Source organism: Pholcus phalangioides, unplaced genomic scaffold (assembly GCF_987345545.1).
Source record: "Pholcus phalangioides strain wild (caught in Gottingen) unplaced genomic scaffold, Ppha-v1.0 ptg000022l_1, whole genome shotgun sequence".
Taxonomy (NCBI): Eukaryota; Metazoa; Arthropoda; class Arachnida; order Araneae; family Pholcidae; genus Pholcus; species Pholcus phalangioides.
Window position 1 is genome coordinate 34,997,494 of NW_028301615.1, and position 15,639 is coordinate 35,013,132.

Consider the following 15,639-nt stretch of genomic DNA (forward strand, 5'->3'; position numbering starts at 1 on the left):
CGTTAAGAGGGGGGTTTTACTTAAAAATTATATTTTCAATACTAAGGTTTATCATATATCATAGAGGGAAAATACGATCCTAAATTTTATTTTTTGGACGCATCACTAAATTTTGCCGAAAAATAAAATTTATTGGCTTATTAAATTTCCTGATTACTGCTAAAATTGCTGAAGGAGGGGGGGGGGGATAAAGGGCTGCTACAAATCTCGGTAAAAAAAAATGTGTGTCACAAAAATATTCAAATGATGACTATAATTTCATTGAGAAAAATGCGGTAAACTGGGATCTTAACTAATAATCCATGAAATACGGGACATCGTCAACTGTCATAAAAACATTGCCAGAAGTAGCACAATCAGCAATCGAAATTAAAATAACTAAAACATTGCTGAAAAACCTTGACCCTGACAAATATGAGATGAATATTAATAATATTTGCCATGATTATAACATCATAACATAATTTTTGCTATGAAAACACTGTGTATTCACTACTTCAGTATACATTACATATTCAAATAAGTATCATTGGGGGAAAAAAAACGGGACAAATTCATAAAAAAAAAACCGGAACAATGAAAATTACAGGAATGTCCCGTAATACGGGACGCAATGTTTCATGAAATTGTTTCAGACATCTTTCTACTCCTTGTTTTCAGAAAGGTTGAGAAACGATTATCTAGGCCGATCGATACATCGGGAGGGGCGGCTAATTGCGGAGTTCATCCCTTATTTTAGGGGCATTTTGCCCTTAATATTCAAGGGTTTGGGGTGTCCAATGCGTTCTGCTAACAGGTCAATTGCCTTCAGGATAAAGAAAAAAAAAAGCTTACTTGCAATTCTTGAAAATTTGGAGTGAGGGGTAAACGATTTTATACGGGACAACATTTTTCAGACATTATCCGGCTCTTAGGAGGAACCGGATGCCCTCTCTGTATCTCTCTGATCCTTTTGTCCATTTTGTCCCAAAAAATCTGGATGATCCGATAGAGTTATACGGCAAACAACTAGGATAAAAGCTTTGTATTATCTCAAGCTTTCGTAATAAACTAAAAATCAGCAATAAAACGTGTGTGTGTGCTAAGCAATCACTCCCATATGCTTAAGCAACCGATACTAAGTGTATTTTTTCATAATAATCGATTATTATCTTTTCCATTAATCAAAGCGTTACCAGATATTACAATGAATAAATATTTGATTCTTCCACCAAATAACGAAGATGCGTCCCATTAACAGCGAATTTACGGGCATTAAAAAAAAAAAGGGTAAGTCATAAGAATAAAAGGATGGTCCTTGAAGACACGGCGGACCTTACTTATGTAATGAATAACATAAGTAAAATAGAGAAAACGACGGACGGACGGACGGACATCCTCTGCAACTCATGGTCCTCGAGCACGCGTTCGTGCATGACTCTTTTTTTTTTTCACTATCTTACGGTCACGCAAATCACCCTATCTCTTATATACATACATACATTATATAGTACATACCATCCTTTTCTTATTTTCTACCTCACATTACACACACACACACATATATATATAAGAAAAAACCGTGCTAAAAAGGCCTAGCCGCAAACCCCTTTCACCCCGTAATAAGAAACGCCTTAAGCCTAAGAATAATGATAATATAGGAGTGAAAGGAGAAAAAATGCTGAGCACGAGCCCGTATCAAGATATAATATCTAGCAACCATGCGAAAAGAGAGATGATCTTTAGAGATAGCCTTTCAGTTCTAGGCCCGGGCCTCTTTTTTTTTTCCCCCGATGTGGCCACCAGACTACTTAAAATAGAAGAGATCTCTCTCTCCCTCGCAAAAATCGGGCTCATCAAGACGTATAAATAAGCCTCTCGCACACGAACAAGAGCATTGTCACGTAATTTTATTATTATTATTATTATTTTAAGGCCTAGGTATTGCATGCCTAAATTCAATCCCCCTTCCCTCTTTTTTTAAATTCCGTGATGGCTAGGCGCGGTTAACAAGCTGTAATGAACCCTCTTTCTTTTCCGTATAAATATTCTGCTGGTCACATACGTGATTTACTATTTAAAACGAAGACTTTGTTTTTGGCGAGGAGTGTATATGAGATTCAGGAAGTATGCAGTAATCAAGTGTTCAGAATGGAATCAATGTAAATTCAAAATTAATGGAAGAAAGTATTCCAGAATCGATGAAGAAAATGTTCCAGAACGAATGTAACTTCGGAATTGATGGAAGAAAGCGTTTCAGAATCAGTGAAAATTCGGAATTAGTGCAGAAAAAGAATTCCAGAATCAGTGAAAATTCGGAATTAATGCAGAAAAAGCATTCCAGAATCAATGTAAATTCCGAATCGATGAAGAAAGTGTTCCAGAATGAATGTAACTTCGGAATTGATGGAAGAAAGCGTTTTAGAATCAGTGAAAATTCGGAATTAATGCAGAAAAAGCATTCCAGAATCTGTGAAAATGCGGAATTAATACAGAAAAAGCATTCCAGAGTCTGTGAAAATGCGGAATTAATGCAGAAAAAGCATTCCAGAATCTGTGAAAATTCGGAATTGATGGAAAAGAAAGCATTCCAGAATCAATGCATATTTGGAAATGAAGCAAGAAAGCATTTCGGAATCAATGTGAATTCCGAATCGATCAAGAAAGTGTTCCAGAATGAATGTAACTTCGGAGTTAATGGAAGAAAGCGTTCCGGAATCAGTGAAAATGCGGAATTAATGCAGGAAAAGCCTTCCAGCATACCCGATGGCCACCAGAATACTTAAAATAGAAAACAACTACCTAGCAAAAATCGGGCTCATCAAGCCGTATTACTAAGCCCCTCGTACACGAACAAGGGCACAAGTAATCTTACAATTTTTTTAAGGCCTAGGTAAGCATGCCCACAAATTCAATCCCTTCCTCTTTTGTTAAGTTCCGTGATGGCTAGGCGCGGTTAACAAGTTGTAACGAACTCTCTTTCTTTTCCGAATGAATATTCTACTGGTCAACACACGTAATTCACTACTTAAAACGAAGCCTTTGTTTTTTGGCTAGAAGTGTGCAAAGAGAGCGATTCAGGAAGTATGTGTTAATCAAATCTCTTGAACTTCATTGATTCGGGTTTTCCATTTATTACGATGACATTGGAAAAAGTTTTAGTAGTAATACTAGCTACTATAGTATGTACTATTACTAGGCTGGGTCGTTGGAGGAAATACGAGCTATAAGAGGATAGGCCTATACATCTCGAGAGCTCTTCATTATCCACAGGTGTAGTAGTTTTATATGGTATGGTGGATGTGAGAGTGAGTGAGTGAGAGAGAGTGGCCTGGGCCATGCTCGAGACTTACGAGCACGTACTTGACCTTAACCGGAATTGATTCAACCAGACATAAATATACTTTTCAAGATGTAAATTTTTTTTAAGGCTTTATATGATTGACAGCGGTAGTGATTTCTTCTCCACTTATGTAGCCAATGGCTTTTTCCGTATTTTTATTTTTTGCTAAATTTTTAACTAGCCGAACGGCCGGCCCAAGCTTAGGCCAGTTCTTTCCCGTTGCTAGTCCTTTCTTGTTGTTGTCCCCCCCCCCCCCCCCCAGTTTCTTTTTATAATTCTTGTTGAGATGCTGGATATCTTGTGAAGATGTACCGTCACGTCTTTGCGTGGTGAAAAATTCGGATTCTTCTTTTTACTGCGACTTGTTGCTTGAGAGCGCCGCGGTGCTCAGTGAAACGCCCAGAAGTTTTCGATGCTTGGCAATCGAAATTCTCGATGCTTGACAATCGAAATTCTCGATGCTTGACAATCGAAATTTTCGATTCTTGTTAATCAATGTAGTTGTCTGTGCTAGGCAATCGAAATTCTCGATGCTTGACAATCGAAGTTTTCGATGATTGACAATTGATGTTTTAGATGCTTGACAATCGAAGTTTTCGATGATTGACAATTGATGTTTTAGATGCTTGACAATCGAAGCTCTCGATGCTTGGCAATCAACTTCGAGAGAATCGAAGTTCTCGGTATTTGACAATCGAAGTTCTCGGTATTTGACAATCGAAGTTCTCGGTATTTGACAATCGAAGTTCTCGGTGTTTGACAATCGAAGTTCTCGGTGTTTCAAGATCACCCTTGAAATAATATGCATGTTCTAGGTCAGTGTTTCCCAAAGTGGGCAATCGCCCCCTGGTGGGTGATGGAATGTTACAGGGGGACGATAGAAGCTACGCGTATAACGTACGATCCTGTGGGTTTGCTTGAGTTGGGGCGACGAGAGAAAAAATTTCTGAAGAAGGGGGCGTTGGAACAAAACGTTTGGTAAACTATGTTCTAGGCTCTAGACAGGTTTCAAATTGGCGTCCAGGGAGCCCCCAGAGCTCAGCGAGGACTTTAATAGGGTTCCGCCTGTTAAATTTCCGTCGGTGTTGCAGCAAAATGTATCGCCGTGCCGTACTCACACATCAGATTTGTAAAATCAGATTTTTACTTCAACCTATGGCTCGAGTGCACCGTGCTACTCGGCGACCTACCCAGACGGTCATAATGCCCTTGCCATTCCAATTCGGCGTTTCTCATCCCTGTTTGTACTTCTTGTGTGATTTCTGCAATAATAATATTCTAGGTTCAAAGGAACCTTTGAAACAGCTTTCGCAAATATGCATCTAGATACGTAATTCGCGCATCATAATTGAAATGCATTTCTCCAAATTTCGTGGAGGAGTGAAAATATACTTCTCCAAATTTTATGTAATTTTGCATATATATATATATATATATATATATTACTCTTCAAAATTACTTTTTTCAGATAACGCTCTGCCTTGAAGTAATATTCAAGTTCTAGGGCCAAGGACGTCCTTAGAGATAATATTTATGTTCTAAGAGTTGTAGGACATAGATTTGCAACTGATGTGTCTCGAAACCCCAGGGTTACGTGAGAGTTTTTTCTAAGGTTTCGCAGTATTATGTGTTGTAAAACTTTTATTGGTCTCAGAGAAATGTCTATACTCTCTCTCTCTCTAGAGAAATACCCACATTTGTTTGGGTTTCAGTTAAGTACGTTGCCCCAGAACATCACTTTGTCCTAGGGTCCATGGTGTGTAAATGTCCCTACTCAGAGGCACCCCCCCCCCCGAAGAAGAAAGCTCCCGGAACTGCAGCTTAGGGGTCCGGAGATCGACCTTACCTACGAAATTTTGGTTCACTATAAATTTATTCAATAAAGTTGAAGGGTTCTGGATTGGGAGGAGTTTCCCTGAGCAAGGGTTTTTCTGGCGGGGGCCCACGAGAAAAAAAATACGGTCCAAAGACGGCCACGGGCAAGAAAAAAAAAAAATGAAGAAAACACTGCCGTACACTAGAGGTGCAGAACCTTTGGACAGAGAATCAAATGCGGCTTACTCACATACTGAGAAGGCTGTGCACCCCCAGTGTAGGCCAAGGATTAAGGCTCTTAAGTATTTTTTCCAAAATATAAAAAGCCTACATGATTTCCATGGTATTTTTCAAATATCTGCCACGAGATGAAAATATTATTGTACGCCAAAATGTGCGCTCTAGATTTTTTTGAGTATTCAAATGACACACTTGTTTTCGTCAAACCCATCATAAATTATTGCAGTTTATGATACTTTTGAGAATCACGAGAATTCGTTTTGATTGTGATCGATCGATCGATCCATTTCACAGCGAAAACAAAACAAAAACAATACTTCAAAGATAACAAAAAATATCGGAAATTTTTCCTCCGAATGAATCATCGTAAATTCACTCGTAAATGTGCAGGAATAAAATCGCAATGAGTATGAATAATTTCGAGAAGAGAAATGACCCATAATTACACATTCGTCATGGCGTATTTTTCTTCTCAAGGAACAGGAATCAAACCGATCGCGAAAAATACAGTGGATATTGATCGCATTATAACCAGATAGAAATATAATTTTCAACGATCAATATAATGACTGATGTGCATGGAAAGTATGATAAATCATGGCCCTTTGACCATTAAACATGACGCATGTGTGATGTCTGGTTTGAATACGTACACAGAGAAATGGAAATTCCGGGTGCGCTAAGACTCGTGACCGCAAAGAATCCACTCTCGAGCAAAGCGGGCGAACGGGGGATGTATTACCAAGAGTGTGTATGGTGAACGGGGGGGGGGATGGGGCGAATGGATTGTCACCCCTTCCCCCCCCGCCTATATGCCAGTAACATAATTTTTTTACTGAAGTGGGGAGGTAATCCATCGCCCCCCCCCCCGCCTATCTGCCAATGCTCTAAAGTCAAATAAATATGCTCAAAGGATGGATAATATATGATGTGACGTATTATTCTATGCATTACTGTAGGAACCTCGACTATCCGGTCTAGTCTTTTGGCGCTATGGCGTCGCCAAATCCACGAGAGTAGCTGTCCCCAATCGCTAAGTTTGTTGTCAATTTGGCGATATTTACAAAAAAATAAAAATCGTTAATTTCCATTTTTACATAAAATAATAACTATTTACGGGTAAAAAATGACAATAATGACACTTAATAAACAAGAACTATTTACATAATTTTCGTAACAATGGTTATATTCTTGGAGTTGGTTTTCTGTAATAAATATTCAACGAACATTTATTTACACTATGTATAAATTTAAGTACAAAGTTACCTTTGACACCCAAATATGACACCTTACAATTCGACACTAAAATTCCCTCTGGAAAATTTTTTCGAGATGTTCCGTTTTTTATCAGTGAATTTATGCTACGTCCCGGTTTCTGAACCACATGATCTGGTCACCTTATCCTAGGCCCGCGTTTTCGGAAGTCCGGTTCCGTACCATAAATCGGCTATGAATTTGCGTAAAAATAAACTAAGTGAACATTCACATAGATCACTTAAACGACCTGCGGTGCAGTTCCATATCACCTGAGGTATACACGGTGCAGTTCCAAAAAAAAAAAAAAAAATTCAGCGGCCCGCGGAACATTTTGAGACCACTCAAGTGATCGGCTGTAAATTTTCGGATCGCTCAAATGACCACCCGCTGCACATTTTCGGGGATCAGCCAAGTGCCCCACGGGGATAGTTTTCGTGGGCCCCACTCGTGGCCTGCAGGCGATGTGCGATTCTGCACCTGCCTATGTTCCCACATATCCTTCTATTGATATATCATCTCATGTACAAGTGGGGCAGTGTGTGGAGGGGGATGAAGTTGTATGACGGATCCTGCTGCTGGTTGGCTTGTGGCTTGGTGAGGGTGGTTTGCTGGTCTTGGATGTCGTTGGATTTTTCCACCGTGGCCCACGTCTCCTGAGACGGACCAGCTTATATCCCCCTAAGGGGATAGAGCGGGGGGGAATCACGGTTGGTCTGGTGGGGGACAGTTCCACATCACTCAAGTAGCCTGCGGCACATTCACAGACCACCGAATTTGCCCGCGGCACATTCTAATTTCAAATAAGTAGCCCGCGCCACTTTTCCAGATGAAGTATGTGGCCCGCGATACGTTTTCAAACCAATGAAGTGGCCCCACTCACTCTCCCAAAGGTTTGAGAACCCTTAGTATACAGTAATTATCGTGGCGGTCCATTAACACACACACACACACACACGGCATAAAGGTGGTCAACCCGAGGGGGTTCCCACGAGAGGCCACCCCCCCCCTTTCCCCTCACGAACACATTAGCAGGAGCCAAAAAAAAAAAAAATTGGAACTATTGACTTGCTCACGATTGGCAATTAATTTGCAAGTTCCATTGCCAGCGTTGTTGGATTTGTATTTTCCGTACGTGATTAATTCCAAATGGTAATGGTATGACCATCACTCTCTTCTTGTCCACTCGATCACTATACAATAACAGCAATAGCCAGCTGCATGACCGATTGTTATTTATGTGCGCATTTCACTTTCAATGGTTCCGTGAATCTCGGAATCACGTGTGTGAGGAGGTCACGTAACACTGGTCATGCGACCTCTTAATAGCCCGAATTCCGTCTCGAATACATGTCCCTACAATATAATACTGTGCTTTTCATTGTTGTTTTTTTGTTATTTACCACCATCACCATTCTTGACCTTCTAATTATTTTTCATATAAAAGGGGGGGGGGGGGTCATTTCTGTGAATGCACGAACGAGTTCATTTTGTTCGGTTCACGCCAGACATCTTCAACCCGTTGCTAGGGGTGCTCCCCTGAAGGATCCAGAGTGCTCGATGCTCGCGTCCGATTTCGTGCTCGCGAGCACTTGACCAACGTTCCAATCGAACGCGTTGTACTGGTTTCATTCAGGGACTGAAATCATCCTGATTTGTCACGCATTCGCATGTCAAACTTGCCGTCAGGGTGCTCTTCTTTTGGTGATGGGTACAGGCAGTGCTCGCGACTGGGGAAAAAAGGTTGAAGATCTCTGGGTTATATACGCCGTAAATTTTTTGATTAATTTTTATTTTGGCTTGATTTCTACATGGAGCGTTTGGTAACTCTCTCTTGGTCTTACGACACCCTATGTCAGGGGTTCTTAACCTATGGGTCGCAAAGGCCTTCCGAGAAGGGTCGTTTAAATACACTAACAAAGAACACCGTTATGAAATTATCGAATTTTAAAATTATGGGATCGGCAAAATTCCTAGTTACGGCCCTGACTTGAGTAACCTACGGTGCAGTTTCACATCACTTCTTCAAGTGATCAAGCACATTCCCAGGTCACTTAAGTGGCTCGCGTCACATTTCTAGATCACTTAAGTGACTTGCGGCATGTTTGCAGATGACTAAAAGAACCCGTGGCACAGTTACAGAGCATTTAAGCTGCCCGCGGTGCAGTTCCATATCACTTAAATTAACCCGCGGCACAGTTCCATATCACTCAAGTAGCTACTACCACTACTACTAAACCACGCATGCACCTCGTCCATATTCCTCTGCGGAACCTCTAACGAACTGGTATATGCGGGAATGTGCGTGTACGTGTAGTGAAACTTCACGTGAAGTTTGTTTCTGTGTAATGCTTGTTATGTGTGTAGTGCTGCCATCTGCCACCAGGTTTTCTAACTATGAGTGAAGTGTAATGATTGAATAATTTATCGTTGTAGGCCCACTCAAGTAGCTGGAGACACACGGATTATTCACAGATCCCTTAAGTAACCCGCGACATATTTATGGATCACTTAAGTCAGTGTTTCTCAAAGTGCGCGTCGTGCCTCCTAGGGGCGTCGCCAACCTTTGTCAGAGGTGTCGCGGTGAGCTGGATATATTGATTCATGTGCCTATTTATGCTTTGAAGTGGTTCTTTGGCAGACTATGATAGTGACATGCGGTGCTGTTTGGCCCACGATACGTTTTCAAACCTATGAAGTGACCCGCACTCTCCTAAAGGTTGAGCACCCCCTCCACTAAGTTATAAGGTATACTTGAGCTAGGGCTTCTAAATTTCGCAACCAGGCCTTCTGCCGCCCCGGGTAAAAATGATTCAGCCGCCCAGGGTAAACATTATTTTGCCGTCCCGACAACTTTAAAATTCGATTATTTTATAGCGGTGTTTTTTGTTCCCACCCAAAATTGCCACACACCCTTCCCCCCCCAAAATTTCGGGCAATTTGGGCCCCCTCTAGTTCTGGCCCTGACGATTCCATAAGAACAGTATTTTGATGCAAACAATTGTTTTTTTTAATGTCAAATGGTAGGTTTTTAAATTTATTAATTTTTAAGATTTGTCCAGGATTTTTTGCCCACCCTGTATAATCAGGGAATCATGGTCAAGATGTGAATGGCCAATACACATATTGGTGTAAATCGAGAAGCTATCAATACTCAGAATAAGACAACCGTAAACATTTTTTTATGGGCATTGTACAGTGTAATATTTGATCATGTATGTATGTATACAGTGGATCCCGCTTATAACGTTTTTGCAAAAAAAAAAAAAAAACCGCCACGAAGAAACGTTGTAAGGGCGAAAACGCTTCAAACGGGAAATCTTAACGAGAATTACACTTATAGTTGAGACCCCGGAAATAAGTCGAACTAAGCGGGAAAACGTTATAAGTGGGAAGGTTATAACCGGGATCGACTGTAGTTTTCGACTTTTACGATTGCATTTCTAATTACAGATTGCTTTATTTTGGAAAATACAGTGGATCCTGTTTAAAAAAAAAAAAAAAAAAAAAAGTCACAAAAACGTTATAAGCGGGAAAACGCTTTAAACGGGAAATCGTAATGGGAATTACTTGGAATTGGGACCGCGGGAAAACAAGTCGTACTAAAAACGGGAAAACGTTCAAAATGGGAACGTTATAAGCGGGATCGACTGCATATGACATGTTACGGGCGTCTTTTTCCTCAGCCACCTCGTTGGGTATTTCGCCTGTTGCGGCCCCGTATTTGCATACGATGAAAGTCTGGGCTCGGGGAGCGCCCGCCCGCCCGCGTGCGTGTGTGTTTTAAACGTGTCTACGAGCGCCTCCCCTGACAGTCCGTGATTGATGTGGATACGATTTTTCTCTCGTACGCGTCCGGGAATTTCTCGCTACGTGCATATAAATGCAATCAAATCAGTATAATATTTTCTCCCCTGAACCAAATTCCGACGGACGGCGAAGAAGAAGAAGACGACGACATGCAATTGCGGATTGGTATGCAAGGTGAGTACTATATCATCCCTTTGCCGCCGAGACACGCTTGTCAACAAGCGTAAGTATACGAGAGAAATGCTGTTTATAAGAGAGGGGGGGGGGGGATAGGTCTAGGTCTAGACTTATTATACTTTATAAAGACACAGTTAATAGTGAATGAATAATAATGAAAAAAAAACAAGTGTTGGACTCTTCGGATCAATCTTCTCGTCACTACGATGACCCCTCCTCGGAATTTTTTATTCATGAGCTCGTGCTCGTCTTCAGAGTTGGTGTTGCGCGTTGTGTGTGTGGATGGAACGCGACTTGAATACTTAATGTGTGTGTGTGGCCGTTCGGGGTTCTCGACGTTCTTTCTACTTGATCCGACATACGTTCGATTTCCGAGATTTGAATATTGTATAATTAGACTTTTTTTTTTCTTCTCCAGAACTTTGAATAAGAATCAATGTGTGTGTTTTTTCACCACTCTTTTCGTCAATATTTCGAAATAAAAAAAAGAAGCTTTAAAGCTGTCAGGAATGTCATTTTTTTTTTAAATGTTGGATCCGGCTTTGGGTGGTCAACAGTGGCATTTCAAGAATGATGTGCTGTGCTTGGTTGGATAGAATACGTCTTTTAAATTGGTTATTTCGGTTTTTCCCTTTTAACTTTTTTTTGACATCTTCTATACAGGGTGTCCTGCAAGTACCAATGCTACCCATATCCTTACAAGATTCATAGAAAGACCGGTTATTTGTGGAGCCGCTGTGGTGGTCGAGTGGTCATAGTGACGGATCGCATCGCGAGGATCCGGGTTCGAACCCCATAGTGGTGGTCGGCTGAAGTTGGTTTTCTGTGGTTCCCAACTTCAAGTTCACTCACTCACACTTCGAAGTATAGAGGGCAGCACTGAAATATCAGACACAACACTAGCTACACACTCAGACTGTTAGGTGCACTCACTTTGTTCCAGACTCTGCCACGAAGCTGGGCTGGAAGAGATCCTGGCGTTCATTCATTCATGGTTATTGGTGGAGATGAAGATTACAAGGAAGAAAGTTCATCACTGCCCCCACGGGGACTCGAACCCCGGTCTCTCGCTTGCCGGACGAGTGCTCTACCATCTAAGCTATGGAAGCAGATAGAATATTTCAACCTTGGAGCGTTGAAAGGCACCGTACATGGACAAGCTCGTGAATGACAAACGCCAACCAGATGGCCATATGCATATAGAAACGTCCTCTCCACTTGTCAATACAAGATTCATCGAAAGACTGGTTATTTGTGGAGATGCAGATTACAAGGAAGAAAATTCACCACTGCCCCCACGGGGACTCGAGCCCCGGTCTCTCTGCCGGTGGGGGCAGTGATGAATTTTCTTCCTTGTAATCTGCATCTCCACAAATAACCAGTCTTTCGATGAATCTTGTATTGACAAGTGGAGAGGACGTTTCTATATACCCTTATCTCTTCAACCGTCCATCCCAGAGGATATAGTTTCAATTTAACAAAAGCTCAAAAGGCGTTCAAAAACTACTTTGTACCAGTTTTGTACCACAAACTAATGAATCCTCATAAACAACAATGAGCCGATACTAATTACTGGTGATTATTTCACGGACACGTCCCGGCGACGTGCCTTTCAAGTTTTCAGAGTGAAAATACACTGTGTTACAAAATTAAGGGAAATCTAAGTTTTCATACGGCAACAACTTTCCAACTGGGTTTTTGGGCACAGCAAATCAGCATAAAAAGTAAATGTTTTTTATTTTAATAACTGCACAACCCCTTGCAACAAGAATGACGTATTTTAGTTCTGCACGTTATTTGGATACTTTTACTACTTGGAAGTATGCCTCTAGGATCAACGGTTCGGCAGTAAAATGAGGCAAGAGGAATTAAGTAATCACCCTGTACACAGTAACAACAAAGTAATAGTTGTAGTTCTGCCGCAAACATAAAAACATATCAACCCGTATTATGGCATATAATATTTAAACCGGTGCAGCGTATATGAAAACAAACAATGTATGGCAGAGCTCTTCAACCTTATCCAGTCGTGAGCACTACATGTAGGCTACCCATCATCAAAAGATGAGCACTCTTGAAGTAAATGTTTGACGTACGAATGCGCGAAAAATCAGGAGGATTTTAATGCACAATTCCTCCAAGGTGTTTAATTAGAACGTTGATCAAGTGCTCGCGAGCACGAAATTGGGCACGAGCATCGAGCACTCTGGGTACTTCAGGGAGCACCGTGACGCGAGCAACGGGTTGAAGATGCCTGATGTATGGTATCATACCAAATGTGCTATTTATTTTCATGCTGCATACCAGTTTTAAACTAGGAACCAATTTTACTTCCAGAATTATTACAGGTAGTTTTGTTTTTATTTGATAGGTGGCAGCAAGGGCCTCAGTTGAAATTAGTTTCTTAAATGTACGTCAGAAAGTTGGGAAATATTTATCCTATTAGAGCCGTAACTAGGCAGTTGCAACAGGTGTACTCGCAGAGGTCCCACTTGGAGGGGGGCCCAGAATGGCCCATTTAGGCTCATTCTGGGCTCTTGAAAAAGAATAATGATAGGAGACAGTGTCGTAACTAGCCATTCCTGTGCCCTATTCAAGAATTCGCATTTGAGTCCCATTCTTGAGCCCAGAATGGCCCATTTAGGCTCATTCTGGGCTCAAGAATGGGCCAGAAGGGGGACCTAAATGCGAATTCTTGCATGGGGCACAGGAATGGCTAGTTACGACACTGTCTCCTATCATTATTTTTTTTTTCATGCTTGAAAAGTATTTTTCCCATTAATGTCGGTCCGCGAAATCGTCCGCTTAATCCCACCGGTCCGCAAGAATTAAAAGGTTGAACACTGGGAGGACTATTCAGGACTTAATGTTACTTATAATATGCTGGGTGTCCGAAGTATAGCGTGTTCGCGAAAGGGTCTGAAATCTGGACATTGCGTTGTGAAGTGACCTGTCATTTCGCCAAGATGCTAGACTTCTTACACATTACGTTCATTAGGGGCCATTCAAGTATTACGTAAGCAGATTTTCACTCATTTTTGACCCCCCCCCCCGTCAACAAAAGTCAGCAAAACACTGACCCCCCCCCCCCCTCCTCCCCCGTCAGCAAAATTTCGTCAGCAGCTTAGAATATTTCATTTCAAAAAGGGGTGGTTGATAACGTAAGCAAACTTCAAACCCCCCCCTCCCCCCGTCATCAAATCCGAAACCCCCTACCCCCCTCGATGCTGACGTAATACTTGAATGACCCCTTATTAAAAAAAAACCGAATAATACCATATATTCAAAACTGTTTATTAGTGGTTTGGATCAAAATGCCTACAGCTTAAATCATAGGCGGAGATAGACTTGAAAGTCTGGGGGGGGGGGCACGATGATTGCTGGGGGAGCATGATGATGATGATGATGATGTCAATTCATATATACGCAAATACATTAGATTAGTAGGCTTTACCTTTGACGCTGGGGGTGGGGGGGACATTGCGCCCCGTGCGCCCCCCCCTATATCTCCGCCCATGGCCTAAATACCGACATTCCAGAATCTTGGAAATACTAAAAAAAACCCGACTTCTGTAAGCAAGTTGGGATTTTGGTAGTACCGAAATTTCTGTTGTGTGAAATTTTGCTTGTTAAAGGATTTCAGGACTGTTGGGATTTTTGGTAATACCGGGATTTTTTTTCGATGATATTAGGATTTCTCTGTTGGAATTTTTGCTTTTTGGAGGTTTCAGACTGTTAGAATTTCTGTTGGGGAAATTTTCGCTTGTTGGGATTTCGGTAATACTGGGATTCCGGGTTATAGGATTTTCTTGTTGTTGGGATTTTGGACTGTTTGAATTACTATTGTGCGAATTTCGGTTGTTGGGATTTCATACTGTTAGAATTTCTGTGATGGGAGTTTTTGCTTTTTGTGGATTTTGGTAATAACGGGATTTTTCAAGCTTTATTTCCATGATATCAGGATTTCTGTTGCTTAGGTTTCAAACTGTTAGAATTTCTTTCGTGGGAATTCATGTTTGTTGAGATTTCTGTAATGTATTAGGATTTCGGGCTGGGACTTCGTTACCAGAATTTCTGTTGTGGGAATTTTTGCTCGTTGAAATTTCGATACCATTAGCATTTCGAGCAGTCGGATTTCGATATCAGAATTTTTTGTTGTTGAAAGTTTTGCTCGTTGGGAATTTCAGACTTTGGAATTTCTGTTGTGGGAACTTTTGCTTGGTGGATTGCGGTAAACTGCCGATTCGGACTGTCTTTTTTTCAGGATATCAGAATTTCTCTTGTGTAAATTTTCGCTTGTTGGGATTTCGGTAATACCGGGATTCCGAGTTATAGGATCCCTATGATATCAGGGTTTTCGTTGTTGGGGGTTTCAAACGGTTAGAATTCCTATTGTGGGAATTTTTACTTGTTTCGGTAAAACTGTACCGGGATTTCTGGCTGTTCGGGATCTCAGTGTAGTCAGGATTTCCGTTGAGGGAATTTTTGGTTGTCAAAATATCTGTCGAGGAAATTTTTGCATGATGGACCTTGCGGTATTACAAGGATTTAGTACTGTCGGGATTATAGTTAGAATCAGCCTCCGCGTGAGCGTGAAAATGAGGAAATGTAACAATCATCTCTCGCGACGAAAACAATAATATTATTAACAATCGGCTCGGAAAATAAAGGTTAAAGACACTATTCAAGTAGTCTTTCTTCGTGTTGTCTCATTATCTCTACCACAAATGTCCTTTTTTTTCCCCGTCTTGTCACTCGACTCGGCAAGAGTTTATTGAATGGCTGCCAAGAGATGGAAGAGGATGGCGGCGCGGCGGCTATTGCCGGCCATATACAAGATGGAACTTGAGTATGTGACATCACGCGAGGTATCGTGTGTGATCCATTCCAAGAGAGAAGATCTATCTCTCTTTATATAATCTCTCGCTCATTTCTCCATCGAGCATGGCGCTGAATCATTGCTTACATCCATGTCCGATACCTTCTGGTAAACATGTCTGACACATACTAAAAAAAATGTC

The 15,639-nt window shown here is 41.3% G+C and overlaps 1 protein-coding gene and 1 non-coding gene across 2 annotated transcripts in view; one reads left to right on the plus strand and one right to left on the minus strand.

The window, feature by feature from the left end:
• Positions 1-15,639, plus strand: part of LOC149070252 (uncharacterized) — a 400,545-nt gene that overhangs the window by 27,065 nt on the left and 357,841 nt on the right. The gene's annotated exons all lie outside the window — the stretch shown is intronic.
• On the minus strand, positions 11,656-11,727 carry TRNAA-GGC (transfer RNA alanine (anticodon GGC)). Its single transcript has one exon. It is a non-coding gene; the product is annotated as a tRNA-Ala (tRNA).